Consider the following 10,823-nt stretch of genomic DNA (forward strand, 5'->3'; position numbering starts at 1 on the left):
TCCTCCGCGGGGGCAAACAGCCCAGGGCTAACCAACAGGAAAATGATTCTTTCATGTCCACAATAGAGATGCATATATTTTATACTGGATAATTTACATGGATTGAAGTAGTCCAGCAAAACGAACGAGTACACTCTGGCTCCGATCCATAAATAGAGATACATATGTTTTGTACTAGACAAACTATCAACCCGGTGACCCATAATTTATCGATGATAAAAATAAATAGCTATCAACCCTAAAATAGTTAATTTAATTTAGAATATTTTAGCGACTCTTTTTTGTTTACAAGTTATCAACCCAGTGCCCCCGTTATTTATCAACAGTAAAAAGAAATAACTATCAACCCGGTGTCCAGTTATTTATCAACGGTAAAATATAAATAACTATCAACCCTAAAAAGTATTTCATTAGTTTACTTTAGGAATTTTTTTTAGTTTACAAGCTATCAACCTGGTGCCCCATTATTTATCAACAGTAATTATAAATAACTATCAACCTTAAAAAGTTAATTTTATTTAGAATATCTTAGCGATCATTTCTTTAGTTTACAAAGCTATCAACTCGATGGCCCGTTATTTATCAACGGTAAAAATAAACAATTACCAACCCTAAAAAGTATTTCATTTAGAATATTTTAGCGACTCATTTTTTTAGTTTACAAGCTATCAACCCGGTGACTTATTATTTATCAATGAAAAATATAAATAACTATCAACTCTAAAAAGTTAATTTTATTTAGAATATTTTAGCGATTCATTTTTTAGTTTACAAGCTATCAACCCGGTGACCTATTATTTATCAATGAAAAATATAAATAAGTATCAACTCTAAAGAGTTAATTTCATTTAGAATATTTTAGCGACTCTTTTTTATTTGTTTACAAGTTATCAACCCGGTGCCCCGGTATTTATCAACGGTAAAAACAAATACCTAGCAACCCTAAAAAAATTAATTTCATTTAGAATATTTTAGTAACTATTTTTAGCTTACAACTTAAAAATGGTACTTAATTTAACTAGCAAGTGGTAGTTCATTTGAGTTGCAAGTGAATCTCCCACCCGTTATTTCCCCCCTAAAAACCACTAGCCCGAAAAAGAGAAATATAAAAGTTAATCCAAAAAAACATGAATTAGCGTACGAAATAACAACCAAAAGGGAATTGCTAAAAGAAAATTGTCAACAGGGAATTGCTAAAAATTGGTCTGAAAAATATAAAGTAGTGTACTATAAAAAAATAATTGTACAAAAGGAAAAAAAGAAAAGGGAATTGAAAGAAAAATTGATGCCATGCGTCGATGCAAGCTACAGGCAACAAATCCGAGCTGGGCATGCTGGCAGACTCACGCGAGGAAAGAAAAGGAAGCAGCAAACCCGGCATGCAGCAGCCCATGTGCGACCGGAAAAAAGATAGGCCCAGAATTAGTACTACTATTAAAGCAGGATCGCTAATTAATGCAAAACGACAAAACAAACGAAAGGGAACTGACTCGCGCTAGCGGCGCGCTCGCGCCAGTTGACCGCTCCCGCGATCGACTGCCAGGGAGGGTTCTCGTAAGCATATTTATCTCTTTACTACTATTAAATTGCAATGCGTCTGTACGTGTACGTCCTCCGCATCCGCGATAGATTGCCTCGGCTTCCTTCTTTCATCCCGCCACCGCGCGCGGGCCAACTGGCAGGCCCAACAATATCACACGAATCGGTTTTTTCCGTGAGCGTTGCTTGCTCACCAGCATAACGTCAAAGATTAAAAAAAAAAAAACGACCTGGATCTGAGCGGAAGTCGAGGTCTTGGTGACCTTCTGTGCGGCTGACGACGACAGGCACCTCGCAGAGTTTCAACTACATTAGGAACGCATCGGGACGGCGCACGAGCTCGGCCATGGCGGCATGGCGTAGTGCAGACAACGGCGGCCGTTCCTTCCAGACAAGTCACGAGTCTTGTTGAGGCGTGCTTCGTGGAGCGGGTAACGGCCGAGACGCCGCCGGTGCAGCTTGAACAGAGCGAAGGAGAGACACAGATCACTGCGCCTGGCTGCGGCTGCTTCTCCGGCGCTCAAGTCTGTACATTGTGTCCTTAGATCGGAACATGTTCTCAATACAAGTTCTCGATCAAAATCCCCTCCAATGGCATCCAACACTTCTGCAGGCTCCTCGAGGATCCCCCGAATTGATTCGAAGAAAAAAATCCGGAATTCAGGACAACCTGCCGCCAAGCTAGAGGGGTTTTTTTTTTCAAAAAAAAAAAAAGCTAGAGGGGCAGGCCCTCGGTGGCACTGCAATGGGCCTGACGCTGGCACGTAACAGCAACATCAGCACACCGTCGGCTACGGGAAGCAATACTCGGCCTTCAGGTGGAGCAACTCATCCCGGAGCAACCTGGACGGGACTACGGCTGATCGGTGAATCGACGATGGACGGGTTCAGGTCCTTCATGTTCGACAACGACGACTTGCTGCTGATTTCTAGGAACGGTGTCATAGGTTCCTGACCACACAAGAGAATGAAGAGCTGAGGAGTGGTTATGCAGCATGCACCCTGTGGAGCTGCCCGACGGCTCCAACGACACGGTTAACACGACGGGTTACCATTTACCATAATAGTTCTCTGCAAATTTGATTATACATCAGCATAGTATGTTGCTGGCAGTGGCAGGTAAGAAATATAGAAGGGATGATTATACCTTCTAGTGTGCAATCTTATGTATCTTTCGTGGTCCTCTGGCTATGCATAACATAATACTACTATCTAGCAACGCGCTGATCCTGGCCATCCGCAGCGCGGGCGACCCTCCTCGTCGCCAGGACAGAGAACTCGACTTACGACAGACATCTAGGAGGACAAAACCATGCCCGTTCACCGAGGCCAAGAAGACGCCACCGCCGACCACAACTGCCACTGGGACGACTGAACCTACAAAGCCCAGAGTTCAGTTTAGTTTCAGAACACCAAAGCCAACACCATATATGCAAGCATTTGACTACACAGGAGCATCACATCAGTTCTAAATTCAGAGCATTATTATTATATTTTCAGAGATTAGTATGGAAGAAAATTAGTTAAATTACCATGTAATAAGCTCACATCATACACCCCCACTACTATGGCTAAAACTAAAGCTACAACTTTCTCCTGGTTGGTCTTCATTTCTGAACTCTTCATTCTTCAACATATATGCAAGGAAAATGTTACTATAGAGAACAACGGTAGCTACATGAGTTCTTAACTTCATCCATATAGCATAAATTTTAGGTTCTTTTCTTTCCCTTTCTAATTTTATATTTCCCCTCTTTCAAATAAAATCATGACATCGGAAAAAAGCTTGAGTCGATTTTAGTTCAGAGAAACAATTATTTGTGCCCTTTGACATAGATTTACTAATTTATCCTTCTTTCTTGCCTACCCTTGCTCTGCTTCACCTCCTCTATTTCGGAGGCTATCCTTGGGAGTTATTCCATGTCTCGGATGAAATTTAGCAGCCTGGCTTTCACAATTGAGCTTGCTAGCAAAGAGTTGTACAATAGCAGTAGAATTTTATTTTTTAATGGGTGCTGATCATTTACACAAACATATGAAAACGAAAATACCTTGACTATATTGGTTAATGCTAGATCTAAATCGTGTGGACTGGGGGAAACATAAGCTTCAGTAAACCAATATCTTCCATTATCTTTGTGGTGCAGAAATTATTTGTTTCAATTTTTCTATGATAATGTTGTCAAACCTGACATTATAGTGATATAAATGAGAGGATAACATGACGAAGTTGTGGTCCATCAAATCTGGATTACATTGTATTTGTAGGCAAAGGAAGGGCCACACATTGTTTCTGATAATTCGAGCAATTTATGTAGAGAGGAGTAAATCAGTTGAGGCAGCGTTATGAACTCATTGGTAAATGAGAGCAAGAAAATCAAATGTTTGGATTTATGTAGGAATACCTCACGGCCAACAAAGTGAAGTCCAACTCATATAAATTTTGATGTGTTTCTTGATCCTTTTATTCCTAGATGCATGCAATGAGCAAAAAGGCTTTCCAGTGGTAGCTTGGGCCCGACACATCCTTGATCGATGAAATCCCCATGTTTCCACCTTTAACCTGTTCGCAAGTATGATTTTTTAGTATAGAAAGGCGCGTATTGGAAGACATGGATTAAATCCAACATAGTGGAAATGCAAATAATCTGAGCACAAGGCTTAGCAAATATAAAGTCCAGTTAAGAACAATACCTCAAGTTCACAAAAGGATTCCTTCATGTGGGAACAATATCATTTCCACACCTCCCTTGGTGGGGAAAACTGCAACAAAATATGCACTAAAAACAATGAATGTTTCTTCATGGAAATATAAATGGCCAAACTGCAAATGCTCAAAAAAGCATCAGTTCACTTGCATTATTATTACATATCAAAAAGTACATGCTGTCAAGTACAAAGAACCAAAATGAACAAAATGATAGCTCATATGGCATTGGATTGATCGATAATACTGATTGCATACTGTTAAAGCAAGTGTAGTAAACATCTTACAAAAAACCAAAAAAAAAACGGAAGACGGCTAAAATAAGCTAGGAAATGTCAAATTCTATGCCCAGGCATTAGGCACCAACATCAGCATTTCCTGACGTGTTGTAACACCTCCAAACTGTCCAAATTAGTTAACTAAGAAAATCAATCAAGAAGAAAAATGAATGGGCTGAACCAGAGAAACATGTTTAGTTGCAGTCCAAATGGTTCATCATTAATGCATGTGTTGCTCGTCTTAGAACACTTGAGAGCACGCAATTCTCTAAGAAATTTAGTCTAGGAAGGTGCACTTTTTAACTTTACTAATGCATTTTTGTGGAACATGGTTAGCTCAGGTACACAATAACAACACAAGTTGAATAAATGCTAGGAGATTTTTTTTTGACCTGGAAAATGCTAGGAGATCAGATTCTGAGGCATTATGTGTTCCTTTAGCATTATAAGACACTTAACAGCAGTTAAATTAGCTTCTCACTGAAAATGACAACATGCTTTCCTTGGGTATGGTAGAATTGGGCAAAAAGTAATTGGACAAATAATACATACGTTCAATTTAGGGAGTATAAATCGAAATTCGTTTCTTATAGCTAACCAAGGGACATGGGAAAAGCAGTAGAATTTTCTTTTACTCTTGCAAGGGCACCTCTATGATGTATTGGGGAAAAAACCACAGTTGCGACCTAAAGTTGTTCAGTACACCTGTTAATTTTGTCATTTGAGTCATGACACACATGACCTTATATGGCATTCATATCAGATGGATGCTTCTTTCATATACAAATTGCAAGCCATGAATCTCGGTTATACAATGTAGGAACGACTCACAAACTAAAACAAATGGACCATCTGCAAAAATCCCTTTCTCTCAGTTCCTTATTTCAAAAAAACTAACTGAATAAAAGAACATCTACTGCACCTCCTGTAGATTTTTTTTACATATTTGTATATTAGGAAAGGAATTAAACGTGTTCATGTTTATAAGCTGAAAGCAGTACCTGCTGGCTGATGCGGAGCATTAACAAACAATGATGTTGACGGCTGCCTGGACGCAGAGCAGAAGCAAAACAGAGTGGGCTGCCAAAAAAACACCTCAACGGTTCAACCTGATGTAAAGCAAACGACGGGCAAGGAAGCAACCTGATGCAAAGGAAAGAACGGGCAAGGAAGCAACCCGATGCAAAGCAAATGACTGTCAAGGCGGCAAGAACGACGAACAGGACCGTCCAGGTGAAGTGCGGTAACGGCCGCAGGGCAGAGGTAACCACTGAACCAGACCAATTAATCTAACAGCTGTGCGAGAGGTGAAATCCACCCGATGAGGCACAAATGCAGAGCCCGGCCGGGCCGGCCAGCTCTACACGCCGGCGGAGCACCGTGTGATAGGACAAAGCCGGTCGCCTCGAGTTAGACACAAGAGGTGGAATCAACCAAGTGCGGAAGAATATGGCAGCATGGTGAAGAGAAACGAAACCATGAGAGGCCACGAACCTACAAAATTTCACTGAAGAAACAACAGATCAATACTATAGCTACTCTGAATCTCTGATACAGATCGCTTGAAAAGAAACATAGAAAACATAAGATAAGACCGTACTGTATTGCCACTCCAGGAGACCTCTACTTGAAGACCAGACCACGCAAATTTTGTACAGCAAGACCAGACCATTCGAAAAAAAATCTGCAGTAAGCGATTTCACATGAACAAAACTGAAGTTCTCATTTTTATATAAGAACAAAACAAACAAAAATTTAATCAACCAAACAGAAATACAAACACACCTCCATCGCGTGATTGTCGCCGCGAGCGTGGCTGAGCTCGGACGATGCGGCGGAACTTTCTACACCCAGTCAATGGAGGATGGGAGAGAGCAACAGAATTTTCTACACCCAGTCAAAGCGGTGCCAGACCCTAAAGCTGCTACATACACACAAAGGAAAGGATCAAACGCACATGAAACGGCACCCCATAGACCCAAAGTACCCCTGAAAATTTCTAGAGAGCACCGTAAGTCCGTAAGTGCACACACAAAATATGCAGCAGAAATTTAAAGATCTAAAGTGTAGACGTGTAAGCTCCACGTTAATTCCGACCAAGCCTCAAAATTAAGACAAAATAGATGTTGGTTCCCGGTTAGTATAGTAAGTACTTATTCATACACATGAGCACTAGCGTCAGTACTGGACATATGTAGTCGTTAGTTTGGTGTTGGGTAAACAAGAGGAGGGTGAAACGTGACTACCTTTGAGTCTTTCACATTGTTTTGGAGATAGTATTCATGGTCAAAACCTTTCTTTTAGGGAACTGAAGGACTTTGAGGGTTTAGCCGAATGAATTCTTTCATTTAATAGCAACATATCTATGTTTTATGGAAATTACCTGATGTTCTCCAGTACGTGGATGAGGGGAAGTACTTCGCCTTGATGATCTAGGACAGGACCAAAGGAGCTGGTCACATCTACAGTTCAAACACGGTAGACAATGAGAGAGCTACATTAACCCTTTTTGTCTTGATGATCGAGGCCCAAAGGGAGCTGGATACACTACATGCCTCCAAGCTAGGCAGATAAGGGGGCAGAATTAACAACAGATCCCTCACAGGCTCATGCCTAGTCCTCCATGACTCCTAAGAATGCATTTGTTGCGCCCAAGCTCTTAGATGCATAGGCCTCTTGCTGCAGTCCAGTTGAACACCATGCCACCAAAAATGTCTGGCAATAGCTGCGAAACTTCTATGTCAAGTATTTAGGGAAAGGAACATTAGAATTAGATATATATGGACCAGAAAAAAACAATCTAGGTCAGTCTGCCAACATAAGAAAGTTTGTCAGTCTTCCAGTTACTAATGTTGACTTAAACTTATCATCATCCAGGAATCTGTAGATTTTTTATATGAATTGAGAAGAGATGAAGAGTACAAGAAAAGTTCCATTGTCAGTAGTATTGACCAATTTGGACATTCTATAGAAACTGCATTAAAATACTTTAGTTACCTAAGCTTTCTGGACAGATGCAAATATAATCAGATCGCCTAGCACAGAAACAGAATGTATGGAAGTAGCTGCACCTTGAGTGATGAGTTGCTGCTGAGGTAGGGTTTTTTTTCCTTTTCGAGAAAATGCAAAGAGATCTTTACATTTCATTGAAAAGGTAGAATTTGGTACATGCCTCCTAGGAGGTGAGACAAAATTACAAATGGAGTTCTTGATGTAGCATCGCTGAGCTATGAAACTTCATTCTACTATCAAATCAAAAGCTTTGGCTGGATCTATCTTGAGGATGAAAGTTTTAGGATTTCACATATTTTATGATCAAATGAGTAAATAACTTATGACAAAAAATGATGATACTATCAGTTATCCTTTTATCTTCAGAAAATCGCATATTGAAATGACTAGCACAACAGAATAACAGATGGCTATATCTTCTATATGTGTATGTGTATTTCAAGCTGATCAGTGCACAGGTGACTCTATCCTTCTTTTTTCATTTAACTACTGCACTATGGAAGAAGGCGATATTTATGTCTCCTTTAACAATCCAATGTTCTCTACATCTTTGCCTATACTCCTTGATGTTTTTGAGAGTTTTAAATCCTTAGTTGATCCAGACTCAAGGTGAACCTAGTCTAAGAGGCACGATCGTGCCTTGACAACAACCGCACATCAAGATCACAGATGAAGTATATTTGCTTATTCAGTGCTTAAGTCAACCAAAGGATGCGGCCACCCATGTATGCATAGCTAATCCTAGCATTCCTTGGTTACTTGATCTGGGATGCTTAACTACCATTTGTAACTATGACAGGCTAGATAAACCTATAGAGATAAATATCCTTATATGCATAGCCTGCAACTCTAAGGGCCGTACAATATGATCATAGAGAATTATTTGACATCTTAGAGAGGGAAACAAACCTTTGCCGAAACAATTTAGTTCTATAATAAAAGTTAGATGAGCAGATACAAGTTCCAGAAAACTCGTCTTCATAAAACCAGCAAGGCAATGTATAGAATTTGTATAGGTCGATCTATTCCTTTCGATACCAATTAAGACAAGACACCTCACAGCATGGAAGAAATTATGTGTAGGTTAAGTTTCATCACATGACTGAGTCACCCATGCATACATATATAACTCGGCTTTCATCACCAAGATATCTACAAAATCAGCTTATTTTCCAATTAGACATTGGAAGCCCACGAGCTAACGTTTAAGAAAAAAGATAATAAAACTGCAAAAAAGCTGAAAAAAGCAAACACTGACAAAGCCTGATAACTGCGACAGATGCTTGGCGCACACCACTTCATATCAGTACTAACAAAGTACGAGGTGCCACCTGCCATGCTTGCTGCGGTGAAAACAACTAGTCCTATAATCTGTAAATAAATAACAACAGTAAGTCAAACAGATTTTTACCAAGTAAGAAAACACAAAGCACAGTAGATATGTGTACTTACCCCATCTCCAATGATGAAGAACCAACCAAGTCGACGACGTCGCAAGCGACGCCCGATACACAACGCGTATGTATCCAGAATGGCCATTGACAGGCTCCACAAACAAAGCAAACTGGCAGCTGCAACAACAAAGCTGGACAAACACAAACCGCTAATTTGCATGAGAAAGGAATTAAAGGCGGCGTCATGATTAGAAAATAAGAAAATATGCTAACCAGAGGGCCGGAATAGCTGTGAAGTCAGTGGTAACCGTGACAGTGAGTGTAATGGAAGCGCAGATGAACTGTAGAGACCGAAAGAAGAGGCCAAGACGCGTCCCAGGCTTCCCTGGCACGTCGTCCATCCTGACCCCTGCGTGCGGCCCCTCCGGAAGCCCCGCTGGCCCCTCCACCTCAACCGCATGTACAAGCGGCCGGCTCATTTTCTTCATGAATTAACAAAAATTATAACGAAACCATGTTAGATAAACCAGTGGACAGAATAAAACATCAATAACCTTTGGAATACAAACAAACACAATGTTCACAAAAAACTAAGCTTCACATATTTATAATAATACTGAGGCTCCGTTGACTAACGTCACAGGATGCCTAACACTACAACTTAACAATAGATGGAGAAGTATTTGCATGTGACCACACTGAATCCAGCACAACTACCTAATCAGCACAACTAATGAACTACGACTATAATTCAGGAACTATTTAGTTAATCTGGTAGTTTCTTTGGACACACAAATATTTGATGAAATTAATGATAACAGCTAGGAGTGTATTTTCTGTATATACTAGGAAAATGATGTTTGCAAACAGGAATAGTTCAAGTACAAGATGTAAGATTAAAAGTGACGTTTGCAAGTACGAGTATGTAGAAGCTAGACAATGGTCATTTTTGTACCACACTTCTATCCACCATTATGTTATACCTAAAGCAGGAAATAGGAGATGGTGCACAGGCAAGCTGGCGGCAGGGGGGCAGGTCGTTTGCACTGGCGACGGGAGAAAACCAACCGGTCAGCGTCTGGACTAAAATTAGATTAAAAAAATATGAGAAAGAGAGGCCAATTCGACAACAAAAGTGTTTCAATCAATTTTAATAGTTGGCTGCAATAATCCTAAACAATCAATCATTCCTAACTTGCAAATAACTTGTAAAATGTGTACAATTTTGAGTTGCCAAAGCAGAACAGCAAAACTGCAGAAGCCAGAAGGTACCTAATTCGTGGGGCGGTGGGGGTGGGGCGCTGCCGGTCTTATTCACGCCGCCGGACGTCCGGACCGCCGAAGACGTGCACGGTGAACGCCGGAAGGGAAGGGGAGGCGTGGGGCGCCGCCGGCCTTCTTCTCTGCCACTAGGGTTTGGGGGGGGCGGGGAAGGGAAGCGGAGCCGCTGGGCGGTGGGGACCTGGAAGGTTCGGGCGGGGAGGAAGATCGGCGGCCGGAGGTCGCGTGCTGGCGGCGGCCGGAGAGTGGTGTCACCGGCGACGGAGAGGGAGCGACGGCATCGGGCGGCGACAAGATGCTCGTGAGCTCGTCGTCTCTGATTCGTTCTAGCAACGGCGTGCTGGACGGACTGGGATCTGACAGAGGCAGGGTACAGCATGCCCTGAGGCCTCACATCCATCATCTATTTCCCATCCAACGTCCAGGAACGACTTAACGGCCCAGGACACAGTAGTACTCGCACAGACACAGCGATTCAGTTAACTGCGGCTCAGATTTCAGCTAAACAGCAGATCAGTCCACCTAAACAGCATCTTGTATGCGCCGTAAACAAAAGCAGATGATACATATTTTGAGCAGTTCAGTCCAGCTAAACAAAATAGAAGCACAACG

At 41.4% G+C, this 10,823-nt stretch overlaps 1 non-coding gene across 7 annotated transcripts; it reads right to left on the reverse strand.

Annotated features, from left to right (window-relative positions):
• Positions 1–2,062: 2,062 nt before the first annotated feature.
• Positions 2,063–10,566, reverse strand: LOC127300191 (uncharacterized). Of its 7 annotated transcripts, XR_011745073.1 has the most exons (11): positions 10,203–10,566; positions 9,204–9,412; positions 8,989–9,121; positions 7,128–8,907; positions 6,908–6,986; positions 6,310–6,445; positions 6,125–6,208; positions 5,526–6,031; positions 4,234–4,302; positions 3,945–4,102; positions 2,063–2,916 (listed from the first exon to the last, which is right to left on the reverse strand). It is a non-coding gene; the product is annotated as an uncharacterized protein (transcript). The 7 variants fall into 7 exon arrangements; XR_011745072.1 differs by having other exon boundaries at positions 6,310–6,986; XR_011745070.1 differs by having other exon boundaries at positions 6,908–8,907.
• Between the last annotated feature and the right edge of the window lie 257 nt (positions 10,567–10,823).

This window comes from Lolium perenne, chromosome 5 (assembly GCF_019359855.2).
Source record: "Lolium perenne isolate Kyuss_39 chromosome 5, Kyuss_2.0, whole genome shotgun sequence".
NCBI classification, from domain to species: Eukaryota; Viridiplantae; Streptophyta; class Magnoliopsida; order Poales; family Poaceae; genus Lolium; species Lolium perenne.